At 45.6% G+C, this 27,179-nt stretch overlaps 1 protein-coding gene across 10 annotated transcripts in view; it reads left to right on the forward strand.

Moving 5' to 3' along the window:
* Positions 1–27,179, forward strand: part of ATXN1 (ataxin 1) — a 198,822-nt gene that overhangs the window by 157,364 nt on the left and 14,279 nt on the right. The window contains exon 1 of one of the 10 annotated variants that reach the window (XM_042840037.1): positions 22,649–22,727. The exons of the other annotated variants lie outside the window; for them this stretch is intronic. The gene's annotated coding sequence lies outside the window, so the exon portion shown is untranslated. Of the gene's footprint in view, positions 1–22,648; positions 22,728–27,179 lie in introns of those variants that run through there. 10 annotated transcript variants of the gene reach the window in all.

Here is a 27,179-nt window from a genome sequence, read left to right on the forward strand (position 1 = left end):
TTTGCTTCTGTTTTACTATTCTATTTTATTGTTTGAGAGAGGAAGAGCTTTGCTGCTTGCTTTTGTTTCTGTGAAGTCTGGTGTGCTATTAATGGCGTTGAAAGGAATAGGCTTGGAGCAGTACTCAGAACCAGGTGTCTCACGGTCTTTTATTTTTACATACACGCCCTCTCTGTCTTTGTTCACCCACCCACAGGCTCTTTAGGATCAAACCTGACCTACAAGCATCCCTTACAGTTCTGGTCTCAGGGCTGGCAAGGCTACTGAGCTGCTTGTGCAGGCTGTGCTGGAAGATGAGCAGCCTATAGAGCAGCAGCAAGGGGAGAAAAACAGCATCTTTCCTTTTCTTAATTGTTTTTGTTGTTCTTTCACCCGTTCTCAGAGCATCGCATCCCTTTGCAGGTGACCACTGCATCATCCCTCTGTGGACAACTCTTCTGGTATCTCTTCCCCCAAGTCCTCTCTTGTCTGGTACGATGTGCTTAAAGACACTGATAGAAAAGCCATAATAATAAAACTGATGTTACTTGTGCAGTTGCAGTGCTGAGCATTCCTAATATCCGCCCCTGGAAGAAGGGAGCATATGAAAATGCCTCAGATGGCATCTCCCTACTCCTGACGTGACAGCACTTTTCTTAACAAAAATGCTTTAGAAATTCCTCTAATCACCAAAAGAAACTGCTGAAGCTTCAGGGCATGGCAAAACAGTGCTGTCTTTGGAGATGTAACTTCACTCTCTCCCTATGCACTCCTTCCCTGTACATACAAGGATGCTGTTTCCCTAACGTCCATCTCATCTTTGCACCACCTTCAGAGCCCATGCCTGCAGCCTGTCTCACTCAGCACCGTGTCTTTCTTCCTAAAAAGCTGACAGTCCAGGAGCATGGGTTCAAAGATGTGTTTCAATGTGAGTGTGACTTGAGATGCAAGGGAGACAACCATAACCTCACCAACGTAATCCCAAGACAGCCATTCGGAGCAGTGATGCTTTGGGCTTGTAGGCTTTGTAGAGGTTATGGAGAGGCATAGGTAGGATAGATAACCTAAGCATTGCTCTTGATAACTATGACAATAAACCTCACACAGCCAGTGAAAAGAATTGGTAACCTCCACCCCAAAACGCTCAGAAAGATCCTGGTTGCTTGCTATAATCTCTTGCTATAAAACAGCAAGGGGAAACTGCATTTCTCAGAAGCCTCCAGTACCTCCTATGACTGTTGTCATTCCATTGTGGTATGTTGAACGTTGGCACAGTTGGAACGGCTGATCCAGTGCACTTATGTGTAAAAGACTGTGCACAATACAACTCTGCAGGGTTGTTTTACTGCGTTTTCTCCTCTGTGCCTTCCTGGTGGCTGGCTGGCAGGGACCTAATCCTGCAAGTTACTGAGCACCGTGAAGTCCCATTAAAGCCAGTGCATTCAGCTTCTTGGTAGATGGTAACTTGATTTGTTGCATGTTGTGGTGCTGCTTTGGCTATGGAAATAAAACTATTTTTAAAGGTCATCGTGCTGTAAGATTTCATAAAGCTGTACTCAGAAAGTGGATCTCTCTGTACTTCTCACAGCTAATCCTGGAGATTTATTTCTTTCTTCTTTGGAGTTCCTACTTTGATTTCTTTTAAAAAAAAAAAATAATAATAATAACAATAATAACGTATTTTGTTTCATGACCTCCTAGTTCCTTAGCTTTGCAGCTCTTCTCTTACTTGGGTGGGTCTTTTTATTCCTCTCTTAGCTGTGGATCGTCTCCTAGCAGTGGTAACTATGGGACTCCTGAGGTCTCTGTCGCTTGAAGCACTCATTCAAAACCAGATAGGATAATTTGCTGGCCTGTTTCCCTTCTCATTTACTTTGAAACATGTGATAAGTTTGTTTATAGAGGCCAGGGTGGTTGATGCCAGCCTGAAGAGAGGCTGTATTCCCCTGATGCGCTCCTGAGTGACCGTGACACTGTCTTGCTTACTGTGATGAAGCCTGGTCTGGTTTTGAACCCTTCATGGAAAAGCTTGGATTTTGCTTTTCACTTAGCCTTAGGTAGCATTGTCATATGTATCTTTTCAGTTTGTTTTTATTATAATGATAGAGACTTAGCTCAGAACTATCTTTCATTTAGGTCTTTCACCAGGTTGATTTTATGAGAAAAATACGGGTTGTGACACTTAGGCAATAAGAACTGTTTTTCTCAACTGGCAGAAGCCATTCTCCAGTGCCCAACCCTTGTAAAACTGTCCTTGAGAAGGAAATCTGTCTACTGTCCAGAGACAGCAGTGCAGGTCATTTCTGTTGTTGCAAGATATGCACCTCTAGATTAGCTTTGAGGCTGCGTGTCCAGCTGTTTGGGGAGGTGTATGGCAGCACTTGTGCAAGGGAAGAGCCAGTCCCTTGCGTGCCTGAGGGCAAGGGTTGCACTCCGCTGTATTTCTTCTGTGCTTTTTCTTTTTTTTTGTTCTCTTTGCTCATTGGTTGAGCTTTACTGGCAAAAGAAGAGCGAGGTCAAGACTGCACTGTTTATTTTGTTTCTCAGCTAACTGAAAAATACAGCCTTTCATAGCTGCAGGCTTCCAGGGACCAAACTTAATGGCCAGCTTTTGGATTTTACCACGCCAGCCATTGTGCAATGGTGTAAAGGTTAAGGTGGGTCAGCCCTACCTCAGGGCTCTGCTGCGCATCAAAGGCTCGCACACAGCGTGCGCTCCCAGAAGACGGCTCAAAAAAGGCCCATGTACCACGCTGTGCTGGCAGCTCTGCTGGGCAGAGCCCACAGGTGTTGCTGAGGATGGGGCTGCAGGGCTGTGCCCAGCCCGCTGCAGAAGCCTCTCCTTGGGAGCTCATTAGAAAGGCACGGGGACAAAAAGCAGGCTCCTTCTTTTCTCTGATTTCACAAACCGGAGCTTTTCTTGTGCTCAGTGATCATCACATGCCTTCTCTAGTGACAGGGAAGGAGGCTGCTCCCCTTTCAGCCTCTCCCACTCATAAGCTGTTTATTCACATTAAGTAGTGAAGAGGCTGGATCATCCATACTTCTCCAGAGTGTCCTCAGTTAACACAGGGTTCTGGCAATTGTGTCTCTGATTATTCTCTCACCATCCCTACCTTTTAAAAATATTTCTCTTTAATTGCTGCTTTGTCAGCTGTGTAATATTGTACTTGGATCCAAAGGTGCTTGTTAAATAAGGGATTTGAGGCTGCAGGGGACTGAGCTGATCATTATGAGTCTGAGAATGGGACCTGTGAAGCATGTTATCCAAGGCCTTCGTGGATAGTTAAATTAAATGAATGCCTTTGTGATAAACAGTTTGGTGGGTTTTTTTTTCAAATTAATCAATTGTGTAAAAGCAGGGAGTAAGCATTAGCAAGCTGGATGGGAAGGGCTGGAGAGCCACAGCTGCTACCTGCTTCTATTGCTATGTCGTTAATGAACAGTGAAAGACTGGATACCATCCAGTGCTTTTAGATCTTTTCATTTTTTTCTTTGCCCTTGCCTAAAGGTGGCCCAGAAAAAAATGCCAATAGGCAGAAGGCAGCAGGAAAATGGATCAGAAGAGCAGTGCTGTGCAGCCATCCCAAGATGTCATAGGTCTGCCATAAACCTTGCTGAAGTGCTTGCTTGATGGAGGTGATAGTGAGGGAAAGGAGCTGCAGGAAAGGGGTGGAGAGTGACAAGGCTGTGGTATGAATTGTGGCTTCTGCCAAAAAGCTGTGCAACAGCTGTCATGCCTGCAAAAAACTGTTTTCTTCAAGTATTTTTTCTCTGTGCATGGAATGGCTCTGTCGTAGGCGTGGATGTAATGCTTCAGCCTACTGGCTGGGTCTACCCAGGTCTGTGCCTTCACAGAGCAGATACAGCCTCTGCTTGTGTATCACGTGCTGCTGCCTTGCCGTGGGACTGAGGCTGTACACTCAGAGCCTGTCAACCACACAGCTTATCCATGAGAGAACCTCACATGAGGCTGGGAAGGTTGCCTGTGGGTACAGGAACAGGAATCCCTGCCCCAGCAAAGCAAGTATGAGATACAGTCTGCCCTATGCTGCAGACTGGCCAGCAGGAGCATGAATGAGAAGGACCTGACTGGGACACACAAAAAATGAGATAGAATTTGTGGGGTTCCCACAAAAATATAAAGGCGGTCTCATCAGCCAAGGCTAGTTGGCCGCACAGTGGTCTGATTTCATTCACTAGTTGCATCAGGGTCGGCAGCATTTGTGCTGTGTCACCATTTGGAGGGGACGTATCTGGGCTCATTCTTGCTTCGGTTGCCTGAAGTGCTGTGAAATATCCCTACGTGCAGCAAAGGGAGTGGGGAATGGGGTGTGGGAATGCCCTCTTCACCAGAGCTCTGTGCAGAGAAAATGCAACCCGAGGTCTGGACTCCCCAGTGGCTGCAAAGGATATAATGGGGGGTAACACTTCCTACAGTTACTCTCCATTACTAATGGCCATGGTTTTACCAAGCACAGGCATGACCCCTTTGGGGCAATAAAAAGCTAGTCTTTCTTCCCTTAAGCTGTCAGCAAAGGTTTTTTTCTTTTTGGTTTGCTTTATTTTCTCACAGATGTAGAGAATGCAAGCTTTCTTGTTGTTATGGCTTGTGCTCTCTGGTCATTGTGCACTTGGTCTAGGGAGAGTGCAGGTACTTTGGATAATCTTTCTCTTTCACCAGTAATTTAGAGAAGGTATAGATTTGTGGCACAGCTGTATGAATTCAGGGGGAAAAAAAATAGTTCTAGCTGCCTTGTGTTTTCTATTTTTGTTCTGCAGTACTCAGCCAGCTCTTTCATGTGGCAGGAGCAGTGAAGTCTCATCAATGAAAACACAAGCTGATAAGATCACGGGGAAGTTTGAAACTACACCTTTCTCACCTTCTAGAGATCTTCCAGCTGTAAGGGAAAGATTTTGGGGCGACCGTTTCTTCTCATCTGCATGCAGAACTGAGAGGTCCTGAAATAAATGAGCTTTATATCATTTCTTCCCTTCTCCTGTCTGGTGTGAGCAAGTGTGGCTTGGGTGCATGCAGCAGCTGTGTGGTCAGGCTGAAAGGGAATGGTGTTTTCAGCCTTGTGCAAGTACCCTGATTTCTCTCCATGAGTTCAGTCAGTGCTCCTTGCTTGCTGCAGAGTAGACCTTATTTTTCTGCTCTATGTGGCTTCAGAGTTAAAGTACAGATGTAGGGACGTCACCCAACTGCAGTTGGCCACATGGGATAAGTCTTTGCTATGGTAAACACAGAGCCAGTGCTTTGTAGAGGAACTGTTTGACTGTACTTCCCCTCTTTTCCCTTCCCAGGAAATCAGTTTGACTTGCAATTTTTCATTCTTGCACTCAAAACAATAAACAGCTCCTGCCTTGTACCCAACAGTGCGGGGAGGAAGCAGCTGGTACACGCAGCAGTGCAGGAAGAAGCTGTTGATGGCAGGATTACTTCACCCGGGCCGTCTGGAGGCGACATGATTTGTCTGTTTTCTTCCCTGGTTGGTGAACCCTCTGGGTCACTGGAGCATTGAAACCTTCAGCTGGATGCTGTGCTGATTTGGCACTCATGCGTCACTGTGGCTGGCAGGCCCTGGTGCTGTTTTATGCCTAGACCAAATGCCCTGCTTTCCCCAGAAAACTTACTATAGCTGCAAGGTGATGACTGCAGACCCAGGAACTCCGTAATTTATGCTCCCCACGCAAACAAACATGCATATGCCATTCACACTCTCAGTGTATTAATAGTGATAGAGCAACATGTGTTTTCCGCAAGAGCTGTGCACCTGTTGAGGTTGTTCGGGGTCACCAGGCACTGCAGTGATGCTGTACTGCTTTCTACAGGCTCCAGCATTCATTAATGAGGGAGGAAGGGGATTTCATGAGGCCCAGAGGAGCTGGGGTGGTGGTAGGGAACCATCCAGACATTTTAAGACCGTTTTCTAGTGCTTGTGTGCTCAGGCTGAGAAGGAAAGCAAGTCTGGGAGCTGAGTTTGCTGTCTGTTACAGTCAAAATGTGGTATTTGGGATAGATTGAAGCTTCCCAACAGTTAAGGTTAGAATTTGTCCCATGATGTGCGTGGTGTGCAATTTGCTGTATGCAGTTTTGTGTGCCACAAATATAAGAAGGACATAAAAGTATTGGAGAGGATCCAACGGAGGACTCACTCCAAAGATGACGAAGGCTCTAGAGGGCAAAGAGGACGAAGTCCCTTGATGTGTTCAGCCCAGAGCAGAGGAGCTGAGGGGAGGCCTGATGTCGGCTGCAGCTCCTCACAGGGAGTGGACGGCAGCGCTGAGCTCTGCTCTGTGTGACAGAGACAGGGCCTGAGGAACAGCATGGAGCTGCATCAGGGGAGAGACAGCTGGGGCTTAGGGAGAGGGTCTGCACCAGAGAGTGGTGGGCATGGAGCAGGTTGCCCAGGGCTGTGGTTACAGCCCCAAGCAGTGTTCAAGGAGTGTTTGAGCAATGCTCTCAGACATGGAGTTTGAATATTGGGTGGTCCTTTGTGGAGCCGGGAGTTGGACTTGAGGTTCCCTTCCAACTTAGGATGTTCAGTATTTCCATAGGGCTCCCATGAAGGCGCACTGATAAAAGCTTTTTGTTCCTTGGATCTGTTTGCTAGTCTGAAGCCACTATTACAACTGTTCTCTCCCATTTTGTAGGCCAAAAATGGGTTTTAGTTAAAGCTTCTTGGGAGATTGTTTAAGAATGACCAAATCATCAGTAGCTCAAGGACATGAAGGTTGAAGCAATGCTTCACATAAAAGAACACAAGTCAAACCCTGCTCACCCACTGAAAGCTACCCTTGGTGCATCAAAGCAGTCAAGGGCTTGTCCTCCCTCGCTGGTATTTGGGCATGATGAAGTCTCTTGTGTTTCAGATGTTCTTAGGCAGAGATTTCACAGTTAAGAGTCTAGAGGAATTTCAGCACAACTGTGCTGTTTCCTCTAGAAAAGCTGCAATGGGCAGACCTTGTAGGAAATAAAAGAATCAATGTCCAATGTTAATCTGGGCACCTTAGAGAAACAGAAGCTGCAGATTGGAAAGCCATTTCTAGCTGAATCATGATAACTGGGAGGAATCCTTGTACCTGCCTGCTGGATGCCATCTTCCCATTTAAGGAACTAGAGCAGTTGTAAGTGGGTAGGACAGGGAGTGCAGGATCTCAGCTGAGTCCTTCCCAAAGAATGGCAATGTTTGGAGCTCTGTCTGCCTGGGATACTCGCTCAGGTCAACTGAAGAACCTAGGAGGAAATTATTTTGTGTATTCCACATACTAATACATGCAAAGTTTTGGAGAATTTTAGGTGAAAATTAATGATGATCTGTAGCACCCTGGTCCCCAAGGGAGAGGCACAGATGAGCGGTGGGTGGGCACTGAGCTATTAGGGCTAATTGTCTTCAGGATTTACAAACGGCCTGAGAGGCACAAGCTTCCATTGGTAACTGGGGGCTTCAGCTGAAAGGTTTTTGAAAGCTTTTGTACCCCTCTGGGTCTCTAAATAGGCTCTGCTATACGTTACGTCTTTTTCTTTAGCCTTCCTGTTGTTTTGTTGTGATTTTGGTGGGTTTTTTTGGTTGTTTGGGTTTTTTGTGTGTGTTGTTTGTTTTGTTTTTCTTAATTCTATTATGTTGACTAGGGTGAAGTTTGACCTACATGAAGACCATTGTTTCAAGGTAGCTGTCTTGTGCAAAAGATTTTTGTTATTGAGTATTGCGATTTATAACCGCGGGCCATCTTTTAGTTCCCCTCATACCTAATTAAACAAATTAAAACTTTTCCCCTAAGCAAAATGGAAACTAACCAGATAAAGCCAAGGGGAAACACTAAGAAAACAGATGAAGGAAATCGCATTCTTTGTCATTTCTATTCTTAACTCCTATTAGAATGGACAGAAAATACATCCTTTGAATCCCCAGATTTTCAGCCTAAAGATACATAGAAAGAATATCCTTCATTATAGTTTCCATTGTGGCGGTCCCTGGTGGTGTTTTCTATTCTGAGGTTTTATCGGTCTGAGCAAGTCTGTTCCTGAGGCTTTGCTGAAAGGCAAAAGGGTGAAAGAACGTTATGTCTACAGAAACGTCAGAAGAAACGCTTTCTAACGTGCAGTGGATCATTAATTTGGCTTCAAAGAAGTGTTTTATACTTGGGGATTTTTCTGAACAGCTGCGGGAAGGATTTTTTACTCTTGGACAGGGCATGTTTCCCACAAGGTAACCTTGTAAAGCGTTTTCTCTAGTAATAGGATTGCAGACAAATACTTTTGTGCATTTCTCCTCCTGTTTTATCTCTGCTCTCCCCTAGAACTCCTCGTGATTCCTTGATATTTCTTCAGGGTGACATGAGGACACTGTACCAGAAGCAGAAGATGAGAGAAGCTTAGTGTTAAAACGAACCAAATGGGATCCTGGGCTCCATCAGGAGAGGGGTGGTCAGCAGGGACAGGGAGGTGATTGTCCCTCTCTACTCGGCTCTTGCGAGGCCCCATCTGGAGTACTGTGTCCAGGTGTGGAGCCCTCAGTACAAGAAAGACATTGAGATTTTGGAAAGGGTCCAGAGGAGGGCGACTAAGATGATCAGGGGGCTGGAGCACCTCCCCTATGAGGACAGGCTGAGGGAGTTGGGCTTGTTCAGCCTGGAGAAGAGAAGGCTGCGGGGTGACCTCATTGCAGCCTATCAATACCTGAAGGGAACCTACACCCACGAGGGGAGTAAACTCTTCAAAAGGGCTGACAACAGCAGGACTAGGGGAAATGGATCGAAGTTGAGGGGGGGAAGATTTAGGTTGGATGTTAGGGGGAAGTTCTATACAAGGAGAGTGGTTAGGCCCTGGAACGGGCTGCCCAGGGAGGTTGTGGATGCCCCGTCCTTGGATGTGTTTAAGGCCAGGTTGGACGGGGTCAACCTGAATCTGAATGTGTGTGTTTGGTGGCCCTGCTAGGCAGGGGGGTTGGAACTACATGATCCTTGAGGTCCCTTCCAACCCGGGTGATTCTGTGATTCTGTGATTCTGTGAACCAAAACTGGGATGATTTACTAGGGCTGGGGCGATAACCTGCGTGATCGGGGACATTTTCCAAACATCAGGGGACGAGGTTTGAGTGTAAAATCTGTCGTTAATGAATCTGGGAAATGGCATTCTCCTGAAAGTACCAAGTAGATCAGAAACTGCTGAATGGGATTTGAAAGACATAATCATCAACATTATTATGAGAAAGCGGAATATCAGCATTTCTCTGTCATTTTCAGAGCTTTAAAATATCTGGCTTTCTTATTAAGGTCAATTAAGCAAAGGCATTAAGTGATGTGCAAAGGAATTTTTTTTTTAATAAATCGTGATTTTTGATAATTAATTAAGTGTAACTCTTTCTGCACCTTTGAAAAAAGGTGTTTAGGATTTTTTTTCTTTTTTTTCTGGCTAGCCCAAGTCACTGCGCTTAACAGCTTGTAAGAGTAAAATAGAGTAGTGGTGAGGGCATTGACTGAAATTCATCACATTAACTGAACTGGCAGCAGCCTCCAGCTGTCTGAATTCCACCTCCTTCCTTTCCTCTCTGTCCATTTTGCTCCGTTTTGAACAAGAGACCTGTACCGTTCCCTCACCACCACGGTTTTCAGCTGGCCTTTTGCTGCAACCTGCTGCCAGTTCCAGTTTGCAGTCTCCGCTGACAAACTCAAAGTGTTCTGTTCCAATCTCTGAAGTGGAAGTAGCAAGAAGAGTTCTCACTCCGCTGAGATGCGATGAGGTTACTCCATTAAAAGTTGTAATAGGTTCCTTGTGATTAGAGATACGGATATATATAATTAGCCAGGAACCAAATGGAGAGCTGGAAACAGGATCTGAGAGTCCAGCTTCTGTCTGCTGAACAATTCCTTCCAAAGATAAAGTGCAGGGATTAAATTTGAAATGAAACATGCATGACCAGATAAGTATAAATAGCAAATACTAGCAAATAAAACAAAATCTACACTCTACCTGGTGCCGTCAAGGTTCTGTAAATCCTTCTGGTCATTTCTGCTGTTTATTTGCTTTGTGAAAGCCCAATCTGGAGTACCATGTTGTGCTGAGTAGTGCTAAGGAACAGGCATATTTGTTACATATGTTTTTTTCACTTTTAAAAAAAATAGTGTACTCTTTCTGGAAAGTTAACAACATGCATCAGTCACAACTTCACTTGTTTCCCAGGAAACAGTTCTGTGCCTTTCCTGCCCTACTAGACAACACATGGAATCATAGAATCACAGAATCAACGAGTTTGGAAATTTTTCCTGATATCCAACCTGAACCTCCCTTGGTGCAACTTGAGGCCACCCGCTCTTGTCCTGTTGCTTGGGAGGAATGCTTCTTGTCCTGTTACATGGGAGGAATGAAGTACTTAAGGTGCAACCTCACCAGAGCTGAGTAAGAGGGATGAGTACAGAGTGCTGGCTACACGATTTCTGGTATAAGCCAGGATACCATTGGCCTTCTTGGCCACCTGGGCACACTGCTGGATCATATTTAGCCAAGCATCAGTCAGTGGGCCCTCATGTCCATTTCCTCCACACAGGCTTCCAGCCGCTCTTCCCCTTGCCTCTAGTGTTGCCTGGGGTTGTTGTAGCCAAAGTGCAGGACCCAGCACTTGGTCTTGTTAAGGTTTATTCTGTTGGCCTCAGCCCAGCCATCCAGCCTGTTCAGATTTCTCTGTAGGGCCTTCCTACCCTGAGGCAGATCAGCACTTCCATCCAAGTTGGTGTAATCTGCAAACTTAGTGAGGGTGCAGTCGATGCTCTTTTCCTGGTCATCAGTAAAGATATCAAACAGGACAGGCCCCAGTACCAGTGCCTAGGGAACAGCACTTGTGACCGGTCACTAGCTGAATTTAGCTCTGTTCACCACCACTCCCTGGGCCCAGCCCGCCAGCCAGTTTTTTACCCAGCAGTGTGTGAAAGTGTTACCTGTTCAAGCCATAGGCTGCCAGCTTCTGCAGGAGAGTATTGGGGAGACAGTGCTGAAGGGTTTGATGAAGTCTAGGTCGACTACATCAACAGCCTTCCCGTCACCCCCAGGCATTGTAGAAGTGGATCCAGTTGGTCAAGCTTTCATGAGCCCATGCTGGTTGGGCTTTGTCCCTGGTTGTCCCACACATGCCATGTGATCTTATTCAAGATGATCTGTTCCATTACCTTCCCTAACAACCATGGTCAGGCTGACAGGCCTTAGTTCCTTAGTTCCTTAGATTCCCCTTATGACCCTTCTTGTAGACAAGTGGCATTGGCAAGCCTTCAGTCCTCTGGGACCTCTCTGGATTGCTGATGGTGGAAAGCAGCTTGGCAATCACCTCTATCAGATCCCTCAGCACTCTTGGGGGGTTCCCATCTGTCCCCATGGACTTGTGACAGTTTCTAACTGTTTCCACTTCAATCATGGGGGCTTTATTCTGCTCCCCATCTCAGACTTCCAGGTCAAGAGGTGGAGTAACCTGAAGATAACTGGTCTGATTTTTAAGGACAGGAATAAAGAAGGCATTGAGAGCCTCAGCCTTTTCCTTATCCTCTGTGGTCGTGTTCCCTGCTGCATTCAGTAAAAGATGGCGCTTCTCCTTAGCCCTCTTCTTACTGTTCATTTGTAGAAAAGGTTTTTGTTCTCCATTACTACAGAGGTCAGGTTGAGTTCAAACTTGATTTTTGCCTTTCTGATTTTCTCCCTGAATATTCTAATAACTTCTTTGTATTCTCCCTGAGTTGCCCATCCCTTTTTCCACAGGAGATGGACTCTCTTTTTCTCCTGGAGCCTCGGTGTTCATCCATCCTGGTCTTCTTCCCCAGTGGCTCATCTTGTGGCACAGGGGAATAGCCTTGTCCTGTTTCTCTAAGACTTCTTTCTTGAGGAGCATCCAGCCTTCCTGGGCTCCAGCTCTAACGAAGCCTTCCATGGTGAGAAGAGCAGTTCTGTGGCAGCATTAAGATAAATTCCACACTGTGTTGAAGCTACTTTCGGAGGAAAGCAGTGGATCAACAGTCTTGAGCCAATTAAATGAGATTTTTGCCTCCATGCCTTGGCTTCAGAGAGCTCTGCTCAGCACATGTGGAGCCTCAGTGTCCCAGTTCAGCAAAGAGCTCACGCCTGCCCTGAAGCCAAGTATCTGCATGTTCTCAGTGATGTGACTGTAAGTAGGCTGGTTCCCTGTGGTTTCAAGTTAATAGCTTAAATGGTTTCAAGTCCTGTGCTACGTCAGGACCTAGGGAAACACCAGCTTTGATCTCTGCTTAAATGAATTGAAGTCACTTGGACAGCTGTAAATTGCATGAAGGTACCCAGTGACCAGATCTCTATTAAAAACATTGTGTTTAGATGTGGGCAAATGTTACTCTGAGGGGAAAAAAAGCATTAGTACATATGGAAAAAAATCTCAAAATTGAAAATTATTTTGTTTATACTGTAAGGACTGGTATTTACTTTTGCAGATTTGTTCACACAAGTTTTGAGGACAACTGGATTTTTATCATATGAATCTACTCAATTCCCAGCAAAGTCCCCTACACAAATACCTAGGACGTTTCCTTAGGACTGTTAAAAAAAAATAAGAACAGGATGAGCAGTGTAATAGCTGACATGAGTGTGGAAAATTTAATTTGCTTTTCTACCAAAGCGAAGCTGAAGTAGTTCTGAATCATGCATATACATAGAGCAAATGCAACCAGTACTAGGGAACAGGGATGTAAGCATGTTTTGAATGGTTTCAAAACTACATGAAATTACTGTCCCCTGTACGAGCCATTAGCATCTGAACTTTCCTCTTCCCAGACTTGATTCCTACTTTTTTCTGTGCTATTTCAATATACCATATCCTGTGCAGCCTTCTGTTGAACGCTGGGTTTTCTTCTATTTCTTTATTCATAGGACCAACATAAAGGGCATCTTGAGCATAAGCTGTAGAGCTGTAGATCATGTGCAGATCTGATACACTTCTGGTGATGAGCTGCCACACATTTCAGCCATGAAATTCAGTGATCAGGAGTAGAAAACTGCAGAGGTCAGATTAATTATATTTTTCTGTTGCTTTTTGACGTTCATGGCTGCCTTGTTGCATTATTATTACTGCTTTTATAATTTTTGCCTCTCAGTGAGGGTTTGGGATTTGCCCACTGCCAGTATCCTGATGTGCCAGATGTATTGTTGTGATAGGACTTACGAACATACCAAGAATGCGTTTGCTTTGCAAGCAATCGTTTGTGCTACTGATTCCTGACTGCAAAAAGTATTTTATTATGTTTCTGCCATTGCTGGAATTCTGAATGCATCATCTCCACAGAATTATTTTGGAAAAAACATGGTGGTTGCTCTGTGTTGTCAAGAGCATGTTTGAACAGTAACCTATCACAAGATCACTGTGATCTGAGAAGAAATATTTTCAGGAGTCCAAGTGCGCTGTCAAAGTAAAATGAAGGTAGAGTTAGCAAGAAAAGATGAAAACGGGATACTCTGCTTGCACTGTTTCTAAATGAGAGCTAAAGCTCTCCTAACTCAAGAGAGATAAAGGGAGGCATAACACAAGTGGATTAGGGGTGGTTATGTGTGGTGAGGGAACCCCAGTAATGCCTGGAGACCCAAGGCAAGGCCAGCAAAGGACACCATCATGGCACAGAGCAGTCAAGCTTCTGCAGCTCCCTCAGAGAGGCTTGGGCAAGGCCAGAGGAGTTTTTAACACAAAATAAAATAAAGCAAAATAAATGGCTTTTTATCTGAAGAAACAGTTTTGAAGCAGCTTTAGGGTGTTCAGCCTCTTCAAGTGACCAGGTGGGTGGAAGGAAGATGGCTTCTTTTTCTGTGTTAATTAAGTAAGGAAATTTACAGTGGGAAATGTGTTAGGTCTGTAGAGGATACCTGTGATTTTAATCACAGTAGTTCACCCTTTCAGTTCCAGTGGCACGCACACGGGGTCTGAGGAGTGTGGCTGCAGCCACGGTCTCCTAGTTAGCATGTCATAAAAGTAGGATTTTTATTTTACTGTCTGTTTCTCCAGGCTGGATGGAGAGCTGCAGTGCTACTCTGTCCCTCTAGTGATCTATGTGAGTTGTCAGCATGTATAAAGCAGTGAAGAGAGAAATCAGAGAATCACAGGATGTCTTGAGTTGGAAGGGTCCTTAAAGTCCATTCAGTTGCAAGCCCCAAATCAGGTTGACAGTGGTCTCATGCAATCTAGCCTTGAATATCTCAAAGCATGGGGCATCCACAGCTTCTCTGGGTATGGGACCTGTAATAACAGGGGGCTGGAAGGATGCTGGGTATCAGTATCTCCTGGAAGTGCAGTTGTTCCCATGATGGATGGACGGTTAAGGAACTAGCTCAGCATCCCTCTGCTGTGGTTAGGTCACTCTCTGCAGGTCCTTCAAAGGAAGACTCTCCCCAACAGCTGCTTTCAGGTCGGGCTGGGATGTTGAAAGCATCGGAGTAGCATTTACTCAGCAGGCAACAATGAAAATGGAAAAGAGTATGTTTAGGCTGGCCTGGACCCCTTCTAGCTTTCTGAGGCAGGAGTATGGTCCAAGCACCTGTACTGTGAGGTCCCCACATGCTTATCAGCATCCACCACTTGCAAGCAAAATTAGGAAATGTGAAATGATTCAGTTGCCCATAAGCAGTGTGTGTAAGGGTGTGATTTTGCTACTTCTCACTTCCTGCATCTCTCTCACTCTGGCTACAACAGCCATCCCTGCTGGTTTATCAGATTTTCAGTGGAGAAGCCCATTCTTCATTTTGTTCTGCAAAATGTCCAACGCCAGAAACAGAGCACGGTTAAGGAAAAACAAAACACCCCTCACACCTCCCCAGCTCTTTCCCTCCCTGCCAGTCTGGCAGCAGTGAGGTGGGTGATGGCACAGCTGTCAACACCAGCAGCCAGCAGTGACACGAGCCCTAACACCAGCAGTGACACCAGCAGTGACAGCAGCCTCTCCTCACTGGCCTCCCTTCTGAAGGCAGCCCTGCATCCAGAGGGTGCCAGGGAAGGGAGTGCTTTGGTTTTATGGCGGATGGATCGCAGGGCTGCGAACAAAGACCGTCAGCTCCATCTCACCAGCTGGTTCTCTCAGCAGTTTTCGCAAGAAGTGTGAAGAGAACACATTTTATGGGAGATATTTATCATTACCCAGTACTACTTAAATATAGCTTGTGGAGCAGGTTAGAGCTTGTTAGGCTTTTATCTCCTCGAGTTGGAGGATGATGTATTAATCCATGACTGTTGCAGCCTCAAGTGAATTACAGAGAGTCATCCCCAGTGAGTAAAGATAAATGACATTTCGAAATTAACCCATTACGCAGTCTCTTCCAATCAAGTGCTTACTAAAATATTAAATTGGAAATGAAGATGCTTCAGGTTTTGTTTGAAAGCCAGAAAGACACTTAGACGCACTTCCAGTAGTGTCTGTCTTCTCGGAGATTTCATCTCTGCTGAAAGGTTTGGGACCGACAGCCCCAGAGGACAAAATCTGTATTAATCTACAGAGCTACAGCACAAGCTGCTCTGTCCTGCTAATGCCTGTGCTGCAGCCTGTGCTGGGAGCGGGTCAGTCCCAGGGGGTACAGTGTTAGCTCAGTCTGTGCAGCGTCTAACCTCAGCAAAAAAAGAAGAGCTGTTCAGCTCATTATTAAGCTGCACCTGCATTGATTCAGCTGGCTTTAACCGTTTACTTCACAGTTATGAGGCGTTGCAAGCCTTCCAAGAACTTTGTAAATCTTCCAGATTCAGCTCAACCCACAGTGCACCTTCAAGTTCGGCATTGCTCGAATATATTAAGGAGTACAGTAATAATGCTGAAATTCACATTCAGCTGTCAGTGGCTGAAAGGCTTGGCTGTGCTGGTGGTCTCCCGGCTTGTCTCTCCACACCAATGTAACAGGGTTGCACAAAGGGAAAACCAACCCTGTTCTTCCAAAGCAAGCCACTCTGTTTTTAAAATAGTATAAGGTGTACCTGTGCAGGCTTCATTAAGTCAGTGCTGGTGAGGTTTGCTTTGAAACAGATAGCCCTGTATAAATAGCTTTGTTCCACGCTAGCATCCGCATGTGTGACAACAAGAAGCAAGAGACCAAGCTTTTTCAGCACTTCCCTCCTGCAGCACACCCTGTTGCTGTGGTGGCTTTTATTCTCTAATGAGCATGAGCCTGAATGGAGTCAGCTCCCTTCAGAGCAGCTGCCCAGTAGTACTGACTTGCACTTCCAGCCTGGGCTGGCTTCAAACCAGCAACGCAGAGCAGAGCCTTTTCATCGCATTATCTACCCTGAAGTCATCAAGGCCAGCGTCCCATTTTGTTTCTGCTCGTTCAGTCTCTTTCAGCTCATCCCGGTTGTGATTTTCCTGCAATGCTCTCAACTACCTTCACATGGAGGGTGTTTGGAAGACCAGGTATGGCCCCTCGGGGCTTGGTGTCACGCAGTGTGGCTTGGCGTGGTGGAGCTTCCAGTGAGAGAGAGGGCTTGCAGTTGGCTCAGAATGTCTTTTTGAGTAAGTCTGGGAACAACTGACACTATAACATAGCCAAATAACTTTGGGACTTGAAGTTCCTCAGTGTTGTAGAGGTGTTATGGAAGCAAAACTAGGCCTACTTTTATGGAAATGTTTTAGAAGGAAAGGTTCTGAAAGTTTGGTTTGGTCTCACGGCTCTTTTTGTCAGTGCATTGTTAGTGTGCAACTACTGTGTTCGGTTTATTAATAAATTGCTCACACACAGAAGCCCTGATGTTGTTCCCATTGCAGTAAGTGACTCTGAGCATGTGGAAAAGAGCAAGACTTCAGGTAGTCACTCTTAAAAAGTGTTTTATTAGTTTTATTATTTGAACAGAATCATCCTGTTGGTGGCAACTGCTCTGCATCCAGTGGCCATGTTCTGCCAGTAGGGAGCGAAGAGGAGAGGCTGCCTTAGTTTAGCTCTTCTTCAAAGATTATACTGAAATGCCATTAAATCCAAAACAAATGGCATTTCACCTGCATATTTAACACTGTTTGATCACTGTTTGAGATCAGCAGTTGCATTTTTTTGTGTTTGTCCTCACCTGCCCATGAAGTGAGGATTTTTTGCAATGAATGTGAACAGAATGAGCCACCCTTCCTGCACAAATGTAAGAAAACCCTGTCAGCCCTCTTTCACCACATGCTTACGTGGTTAAAATGAGAGTAATGCAAAAAATGTCAGCCTCAAGAACATGTTGAAGGTGGGAATTAAGGCCCAGATGCACCCATCAACCTTCTCACTGTGTTTTCCATAGGCTTAAAGTTGGTGGACAGAGGAGTGGGCACGAAACCAAGCAAAACTTCTTTATAAGCATCAACACAATGAATGCTTTGTAGCAGCTGTAGATGTTTTTATTGACAGACTGCGCTGGTGCAGTGCTGCTGTTGGGGCATCAGTGAGAGGGATGTTACCCACAGTGCTTTTTCAATTTTAGTAATTTTCTCCCAGAGTCAGAAGTGTGTACGTGCAGTCTCTGTTCTGACTCAGCCTCATGTTGTTAGTGAGAGTGGCATTTTAACTGGTAGCAAAGCAAGGACAGAAACTAACTTAAAGACCAAGCAAGAATGACAGAAATCGCAAAGTGAGGAGAGTAAAGAAGGCAAATGCTAAAAGAGTAGTTCAGAAAAAAACAAAGTGTGGGGGGAAACAATTTTAGACCAGAACCATAGAGAAAGTACTTGTCCACAGACTGAAAATGAGGAAAGCTGCCATTTGTTGTCAGACCAGCCAGATTTTGAGTCGAAGCTGCTGAGCGACAGTTTTGCTCTAGCCTGGTCCCATGTCTTTTAATTAACCAGGGTTGTCAACCACATCTCGGAGATTTTGATGTGAGTGGGTGCTCATCTCTGCTGATTTGCTCAATGCTTTGCATGCAGAAAGCAGCAGCTGCAGCTGGTGATCACAGGACTGATTTGTCTGCAACTTGCACTGGAAATGTTTCTGTAAATGAAGAAAACTATGCAAGAGGCACCTAGGCTAATGGAAGCATTCAGACTGCAGTAAGTGGTACCAAGCATTCTCTCGGTTTTCTGTTAGCTCAGTTTGTCTGTGACGTGTGGGGCTTTGATGGATGCAGGCAGTGCAGCTACCATTACGTGCAGGTGCTCCCTGTGGAGATGCTGCAGCTTGTGGTGCTCTCCCTGCTCCCGTGGGGCTTTCGTGTGCCATACACCTCAGTTAGTGGATGCTGAGAACCTCAGCAGAAGTCTTGGGCAGAGGTGTGACCTAAGTGGCACAGCTGAGGCACTACCAATGCTACCTCCACATTTGCAGTTCCTCTCCGGAGCGGTTTCAGTGCAATTGTGCTGACTGGCATCACAAAGCACAGCTGTCAAATTCACCTGTTAAAAGCTGTCACTTTGGAGAGTCTTCAGCATTTTCAGTGAGGAGGTGCAATGAGCATGTTCCCACCCTTGCCAGCAGTCTGCTAGTGAGCTGAGGTTGTCCTAAGGCTGGTCTTTTTCAGGAGGTTTTGCTGGTAAAGCTGTAGCAGTGCAGTCCAAATGTAAAGCTTTATGAATGCAGTTTGGACTGACAGAAGATCTCTTTAACCCATTTCTCCAAACACCAAAAGCAGTGTCTGTACAGGAGACGTATCTCTCCTCCCTCCTGAATGGGATGGGCCAGCAGGTATGGGTTCTGCTGAGATGCTGCAGCCCCTTCAGCCCCATTTCACCAGACAGCAATCCCTTCTCTCTCTTTCTCCTTTTCCCTCACGTTAAATTGGCACAGTAGCTGTCATCTCAGCCCAGCTGTGCATCAGAGGAGATACTGTGCTGCTTCCACAGCAATCTGAGCCGAAAGGAAAGATTTTGCAGGCAGTGTTTAACCCATGGGCAATGAGTTGAATGGTGCTACCACAGAAGAAAGGTTCTTTTTCCACTTCGACTCTTGGGTTTTGCCAACTGGGAGCAAGGATGCGAATTTTCATGTGCACGGATAATCAACGTGGCAGTGTTTCAAAATGCTTTGGAAGGTCTTGCTCCAGCTAAGAGAGATTTAAATCTAATTATAAATATAATTAGAAATCATCTCTTGCAGGAGTTATTTTTCATTTCTAAGAAAACGTAACTTCCATCTGTAAACACAAAACAGAGAACAAAAAAAAAGAGAAACTGTATGTATCTACCATAAGGAGTCTCCAAGTCAAAAACCACACATGAAAAAGAAACTAAACCAAACCAGATTAACAGATGTAAGCTCATTGTGCATTGTACATTCAGAAGAAAAGATCAGAGGAGGCAGAGAGGGAGTGGTAAACAAATTAAATGCTGAAGAATCCCTGAGAGTGTAAATAATGCCAGAAAAAAATCTCTCTTCCTTTTCACCATAGCAGTGGCAATGGCACCTGATGTTTCCATCATGGGATGCATCCCATCTATCACTTTGCTTTCACTGCTGTCATTTATTTGTCAGAGCCACAGCGTGTCTGAGAGCAGGCTGGAAGTGCTACGATGTTCCCTGTTTATCCCCCTTGGAACGAGCCTCTCGGTGAGATAAGGCAGCTTTTGCAAGGGACTCCCCAGAGAGCTTTCTTCTCCCAGGAAATTCTCTGCAATGGGTTCTACTCTGCAGTGGGAGGATCTGAGCCCATTTCAACTGTTTTCTTCTCCAGGAGAGCAGCGCTTAAGTGCTGATTTGAAGAGGAATGCACAAAGGTTTTAAGCACTCAGACCCCCAGCTGAATCTCATTCCCTTCCCCTTATTTTGTGAGAGTGCTTCTGAAAGGCCCTTAGCTGATGCAGACACCAAAATCCTGTCGTTAGTGAGGTATGGCTGGTTAGAGAACAGGTTTTTGTGCTAAGTCTTGCCTCAGTCTGGGGGAACACTTCAAAGCCCTATAGGAAGTAACTGCTAATACATATCGGCAAACTGCAGTCAGACGTGCTGTCACTACAGAAAGGCTAATGCATAATTGCAGAGTGCTGTGCAAAGAAGCCTATAGGGAAGCCTTGTCAAAAGAGGATGCACGGTCATGAGCAGGATTGATTGGTGTGGGTCCAAGGAGTGCCAGTAATATCTGGACCTGCACCATCATGTACTTGTGTGTGATTGGAGCTGTAGAGCAAGTTGTGCATGATGTGTATAATGTGATGTGATGAATTTAAAAGGTCAGGATCACACCCCACTAGCATCAGAAATGAAACTGTGTAAGGGTGAATTTTGTGTTGAGGAAGCTATGGAGTCCCTCTTTGTAGCTGAATCCAAGGATAATATGAGGGTTGCTCTGAAGGTAATGCCTCTTGTTTTATGATGTTCTCCCACAGTGTCAGAGATGGATGCTGGTGGGATGTTAGTAGAGGTTGAACCTTCCCACCAGTATTCCATTACATGTTGCTGCTGTTGCTGTGCAACAGATGGCTGCAGTGGAGCAGTCTCAGAGAATGGTGTCTGAGATGGAAGTGAGTGTGGAGCAAAGGTGTGGAAAAATGGCACTCATTGACATCCATTAATGCTAGCTGAACGTTTATGGAGACCAAACAGCTGATATGAACACAGTGAGGGAGTGAGTGGTGTGTTGCAGCAGTGATAGCAGCAGTGTGAAAGGCATGTCATGCAGATTTTTACGAGCATGGCATGCAGGCTCTTGTCAATCAGTGGCAAAATGCATAAGTGATGGTGGTGACTGTGTTGAAAAATAGTATTTTGTAGCTAAGAATTTGATCCATCAAATAGGGTTATGGCTATTGTGCATTTTGTATCTGTTATTTCCCTGGAAGTAAATAGGAGGCATTACTTTCAGAACAACCTACATAGATTTCAAAGGAACTTTGTACGTTCTGGTTGCCTCTGCTGTGCTTCCTAGTTCAGACCAGTGGATGCAGGTAACGCCAGCAGCTTTGAAGAAGAGGAGATCAACATTTCTGTTTCAGGCTGTGTTTATATAAATAGGCAGCTGCTTGAATTTGCTGAAGTGTGAGGAATGTGAGCAGAGAACAGTAGAAGTGGAAATCTCTGAGAAATACCACTGAATACATTGGACCACAGTTCAGCATTTTTTATGGGCATCATTTGCATTTATACTGTCAACACAGTGTGGATGAATGGAAGTACAATAAATGATACGCACCATTTGAATTTTTCAGTGTGTGCTTGAGACTTGATTCTGTTTCTCCAGCAGAAAAAAAATGACTTTTTTTCCGTTGTTTCGGGGATTAGGTAAATCCCATGAGTGATGACAACAGACAGAACTGGGGCTTGCAAAGATACGGGAGGGAAAATATACTTGACACTTGTGAGAAGTGAACTCTGAGCTGGCAGTGCAGTTAGACACGCAAGCCTCATTTCAGAATGCTGAGATATTGTCTTCTCATTCTCTTGCCTTGAATCATGAAACCTCACATTCTTCTAATGCTTCTTGCAGAGGCAGAAGTGAAATGATTCATATAAAGAGCCAGAATGCCTCAAACCACATCCTTTTTCTTTATCTAGATTGGACTAGAACCTCTACCAAACGTTGGATCATTTGGAATTTGTAGCATCTGTAGGCAGTTGTTCTTCTTTTACTGCCTTATGTGCATGCATCTGGTGACCTTTAGAACTCACATACCTGTTTCTGATGTTAAAAGTCACCCCTGGAGCACTGGATGCTCCTGAGTGTGATGGAGAGAAACAGAATGGAGCCATACTATGGTGTGGTGCCTTGGTGGAAGAAAGGGAAGATGCTGTTGGAAGAAGACTTGAGCAACCGATTGGGTGGGAGGGAGAAAGCTAACGTGAGTAGAGTGGGCAGAGGAGGAAAGAATTGCACTGTCTCTTGAATGAAGTAGTAATGTCAGGGAGGTGAAGTGGATAGAACACAAGGAACCTCAAAGCTTTTATCTTTGGATCTTGTTTAGACAATAGGGACAATAGTAATGAAAGAAACAGTGTTAGTCTTGGATGACTTAAAGGCCCTTAGCTCAAGACTGAACTTCCAGAGAAGGAGAATGACTTGAATGTAGACTGCGTTGAGGTTTGGCCTATGTTCTGCATACTCTGCTAGGCAGAAGACCAGGGGCTACGAGAAAAAAATGTTTCACCTTTAGACACCTTTTCTTGTCTTTCTCTTTTAGAATTCTATTACAGTAAAGGCAACTGGAGTAATTCTTGTTTTCTGATTATGCTGTTGTCTGGTACAGTCAAAGAAGCACTGTTCAGCAATATTTCACTGTTCTTTCATGGGAGAGAATGCTCTTTTAACTCATGTACCAAGTGTTGGTGGCTGGTTCCCCAGGTGCTAGTAGGTACTTACGTGCTTTTCAGTACATACACCTGCAGAGAAATTCAGGAAAGGATACAAGAGCTGGGTCCAGAATAATGTGTGTTGGTCTGGGGTCTTCAGCTTACGTTCTACAGTGCATCTAAACTGCAGGCTTGTAGCTTGGCCATATGTTAATCATCCTTTCCAGATTCTTTGTTGGAGTGTCTGATTTGCTGTTTGTACCATGCATCATGTGTTCCGTTGTGCTGGTTTTTTTTTGTCCAAAAAGAAATAACTTCAGGGCTTGCACCAGGGACTACCAGTTTTCATTATTGCCCATCTGCAAGCAGTACTGCAGTGTAGCTGCAGTGCTCTGTATCTCCATGTCACTGTTATGAACTTGCTCCAGTAACCTGCCATCCTGTATTTTTTTGCACAGGGCAGAGTGAGATAAAGGGGAGAGATGCTGTGACTGCTTTCACACTGTTGCTCAGCTTCTGCTGTGGGAAATGTAACACCTCTCCCCTTTCCTTATTGCCCAACCTGGCTCACTCCGTGAAGCTCTTCACAGTAAGTCAGCTCTGACTCTTGAGGCCTGCTTTTTGGAATAGTCATAAAGCAGCTTTCTTGTAGCTTGCTGGAAAAAACAAATGCAGTGAATGTCATTCTGATGACAGCTAGAGGGAAGAAATAATGTTCCTTGCAAACTTACATGTAAGGACTAAGGAGAGCAAGTGCAAGAGCTGAGCAAGGGAGGGGATTCCTATCTGATGCTTGAACGCTAGAGGTTGTAGAGTCTTATGTTTACAGATACAAGAGTCAAATAGATTTCCATTAGCAATTGCTCCTATCACCAATTCTGTGAAGCTCCTCTTCTTTCTTTTTTCTTTTCTTTTTTTTTCTTTGTGTGTTTCTTTTCTGCTTTGTTCCCTTCTGCTCGGATTAAGCTGTGCAATATATGTGCAAATGAAAGGATAGGAACATTGCAGCAAAATTATTTGAGTCAATCCTGCCACAATCCCTATTTTTTTTTTCCCCTAAATAAATAAATCAATTAATTAGTCCATTGCTCTGGGGAATAACTGCTGCATGCTGGCTGCACTCACAGGACTGCTCTCACTTCCACGCTCTCCAGAGCCTGCATCTACCCCCACTGCAGCTTCCAAGGCCCCAGTGCTTTTTGGGAGGCTGTGGCAAAGGTACGTGTTCACCCAGGCTCCGTGCAAAGCCCATGCCCCCGCACAAAGGCTGACAAATGCCTAGCTCACCCTTTTTCTTCTCACCCCAGTGGCTGCTGTGAGCATGCTCCCTGCATGCATGGCACTGGCTATTTGCCAGGTTTAGTGTAATTTTTTTTTTTTTTTTTTTGAATGGATGAGTGAATGAATGAATGAACACCTGATTAAGTTAATGAAGCTGAGCCAATGGTGGGAGGGAGTGACTTGGCTGCTGACTGCTCTAAGAGATCTGGCAGCGCATTAGACTTGTATAATGCTTTACAGCTCCACGCTGTGCTCCATATGAGCCACAGGAGAGGGCTGCAGTAATTACTGGGCTTTTTGATTGAAACCAGCTGCAGGTAGCTCATCATCCTTTTGTCCATTTTGCTGGTGTCAGGGGTAACTTGTCGCTGCACCTCGGATTCCGAGTGGCAGATGGGTCAGATGCTTTCACTGAGCAGTTGCAGCACTGAGTCTTTGTTGCTCAGCAGCTTTTACCCGAGGCCCATTCAGATGGCCAAGCTGTGATTCACAGACCTGCGTGTCCAATGGAGGAATTTTTTAGTTCCTGAGTTCAAGACTCCGACATAAATAACCTTTATGGGAGTTCTGTGATTTATTTTTCTTCCCTCCGTTGGCTGGGAGAAGGGGAGAAAAAGGTTTTCTTGTATCTGCTTTTTGTAAGAAAAGGCGTTTTTAAATCCTCCCAGTTCTTTTTGACTGCAGTTTAAAGCAAGTTCTTTCTGGCAGTCCTGGATGCTACATACCTTTGTTTCTCACATACTTAAATTGAGAGCACTGGCACTGCTGTTAGCACACCGCCTTCGTTTGACAGTGTTCCCTGCTTGAGAGCCTTGCTGATTTGCATTTGTAGTTGGAATGTTTTTTTTTTAATTGCGACTGGAGCCTGTGACTGCGTATCCTGCTATGTTGATGTAAACCCTCATTACTTCATTTTCTTTTAATGGTTTTCTGCATTGTCTTGTCAGATAGAGCAACGGGGGCCATCTCGGCCTCGCTGCGCTGGCCTCAGCCAAGTGCTACTGGTGATGAATTGACTCCCTTTACCCATTAGATCTGCTGCCTCTGCATCTGTGGTGCAGGAGGGAAGCTCCTTCAGGATGGGGAATAGCAAACTCGTCCTCTGGTGCTGCGGTGCTGCTCATGTAGAAGGAAGGGAGCTGCAGACCAGTGGGTTTGGCTGCTTTTTCTTTTGTGTGGAAGCCAGCACGCCTTCCTGTGTGCAGTGAGGCATAGAATGTTCACATCTCCGGTGAGGGTCGGTGCAGGACTGGGGCGGGTGATGCTGTAGTGCATGCCCACACAAAACCAACTCTGAATTAAAAAGAAAAATGAAGGGATTAGAGAAAGAAAGAACAAACGAATGGGAAGAGGGGAATGTTAAGATCCCTCGCGTCTTCTGTGGCACAGGGCAGGCACAGCTGTGCCTGGAGGCCAGGGGTGAGCTGCTGGCAGTTTGGTTTTGACAGATGTAATGGCTGGTGAGGCTGATTTGGCAAAGCATTAAGTATTGGCTTGGGTGATGAGCAAGAGCTCAGATAGAATTGCTGACAGTTACAGCTTTGCTGAATGGAGCCTGAAAGAAGAGAAATCCATTTCAAGGGAAATTTAGCATGAATTCATCTCTAACACCTTACAAATGGACTAATTGCAGCTAATAGGCTAGCATGTGGAATCGAGCAGCAGAGCAGTGTGCAGGAAGGACTCCCAGTGCAGGACACAAGCCTGCAGCTGGCCTTCCCAACTGCCCCCACAGCCCTGCTCTTGCACCATCCCCCTATCAGCCTGGCGTGGCAGTGTGTTCCTCCCCGGCAGCAGCCCGTGTGCTTATCTGTACAGCAGCAGCTCAGCCGGCTGCTGCCTGCTGGAGCTTCTGGCTGCAGCTTCAAAGGGGTGGAACGCCCCCAGGAGCCATCGTTTTTTTGTGGGGATCACACTCATCTCTCCTGGAAACAAAGCCAGACCTTCTCTAAAAGTCGTTCAGCCACGGGTAGGAAAGAGAGCTTGTAAGGGAGCGCTTTGAGACACACGGAACGAGACCTTTGTGACATATCTGCAGTGCAAATGTGTTCACGCAGGCATGACAGTTTCTGTCACAAGTTAAAATGAGTGGCGAGTGGGTGTTGCTACGCTTATAGTCACTCGTGAAATTTTCAATGGAAAATTGTGTAGGCAGCTCCCATTGTATCTGGGACATTTTAGATAAAGGAAAAACATCAACAAAGTAATTTCTGTATTATGCTTGTTTATAAATGGAGCTCTATTCACTCATTTAAGCTGCAGAAATGCCTGTGGGAGATTGGTGTAAGAGTCAAGGATTTTCTTGTGTAATATCAGCCGAGCTGGTCCTTCAGATCTGACATCCTGCAGCTGGTAGCAGTCAGTGCTGGGCAGGAAAATAAAGGTTACATCTTGCATCTGTCCAGGAGGGCTTTTACAGATCTCTAATGGTCTGCTTAAACGTGGCACTCTGGTGAAAGGTTGCACTGCTGAAGCACGTGCCCGTGTCATGTCAGACCATTTTTTGTGTTCTGCCCAAATTGAAACCCAGGACATAAGCAGCCCAACTACAAACTCAAGTCTTCCCCTTGTAGCTCCAGAGACGTGCTTTTCCTTGGCTAACTGATGTGCACTTCTGCTATACAGCTCCAAGAGGGCCAGCTGTGAAGTTGTACACACTTACACGCTTGGCTCTGCCCTCCTGCACAGGTTACATCTTTTTCTTCCTCCCTCCCCAGCAGCAGAGAGCTCTGGAGGCTGGTGCTTCACCCTCAAAGAAACTGCTCTGTAATCAGCATTGTCAGCTCTTGCAGATTTGTCACTGGCCCTGGGATACCTCACACTGCCTTGCAAAACTCCAGTTCCTGATGTCAGATAACAAAATGGGAAATTCCACTTTTATCTAAAATAATACATTTCTGGTCTTGTGGTCTTGCAGTGAGAAGCTAGAGGCCTCGAGACTGAAGGGCCTCTCCCAACAGAAGGGCAAGCTAAAATTGTCATGAAAAGGGCAAAAATCCCTCTACCTCTATCACGTTAAGAAATCGTCTCTTTCTGAGCCAGTACCTCTTTCTGTACCACAAGTTTCAGGAGCATGAAGGGGCTCTGACTCATGGTTTATAAGTGCCAGGGTTGGACTCCACAAGGCAGGGGATTTCTGTGCTCTCCAATGGCAACCCTGCTGCGGGCAGGGTCATGGCATGAGGAGCAAACACAGCCTCGCTTCCAGTACCAGCCTGCCCATTTGCTCATGCTTAGCACCAGGGTGCTGACATCTGCAGCACATGCTGGAGGATGAGGGCTTGCCTCTGATAGGGACTCCTTTGGAAGAAACGTGGAGTAAGGGATGCTGCAGTTGTTGGCTAGGGCAGCTCAGGCCACCTGCTGCATCGTGCTGCATGTGTGTGGAAGCTGTCACGGAGCTGGGTGGAGGAGCCCAGTGATTGGGTCATTGAGGTCACTGTCAGTCACTCTTTGTATTGTCCAGAGGTTCTCTGATCCCACTGAGGAGAAGAAGAACGCGCAAAATAGCTGCTCGCTCTGCAGAAACCTGTAGCAATTTGCTGAGGTGGATTCCCAGAAGCATAATAAGAGGTAGCACTGCAGAGGACAGTCTGTCTTGTAGATGCAGTGTTGATAAGGAATCCTTTGGTTTGGGGAGGGGAATTTCAAATTTTGTTAGAGGTTTTCATGTTCCTTATTAATGGCTCTCTCCAGTTGGCCCTTCTGGGAAATCTGCCAGAGAGCCATGAAATCGGTGGGGTCAGTTAAGGAACTTCTG

The sequence above is a fragment of the Centrocercus urophasianus genome, unplaced genomic scaffold (assembly GCF_019232065.1).
Source record: "Centrocercus urophasianus isolate 14NV4802_14NV808 unplaced genomic scaffold, USGS_Curo_1.0 seq_11, whole genome shotgun sequence".
In the NCBI taxonomy this organism is placed as follows: Eukaryota; Metazoa; Chordata; class Aves; order Galliformes; family Phasianidae; genus Centrocercus; species Centrocercus urophasianus.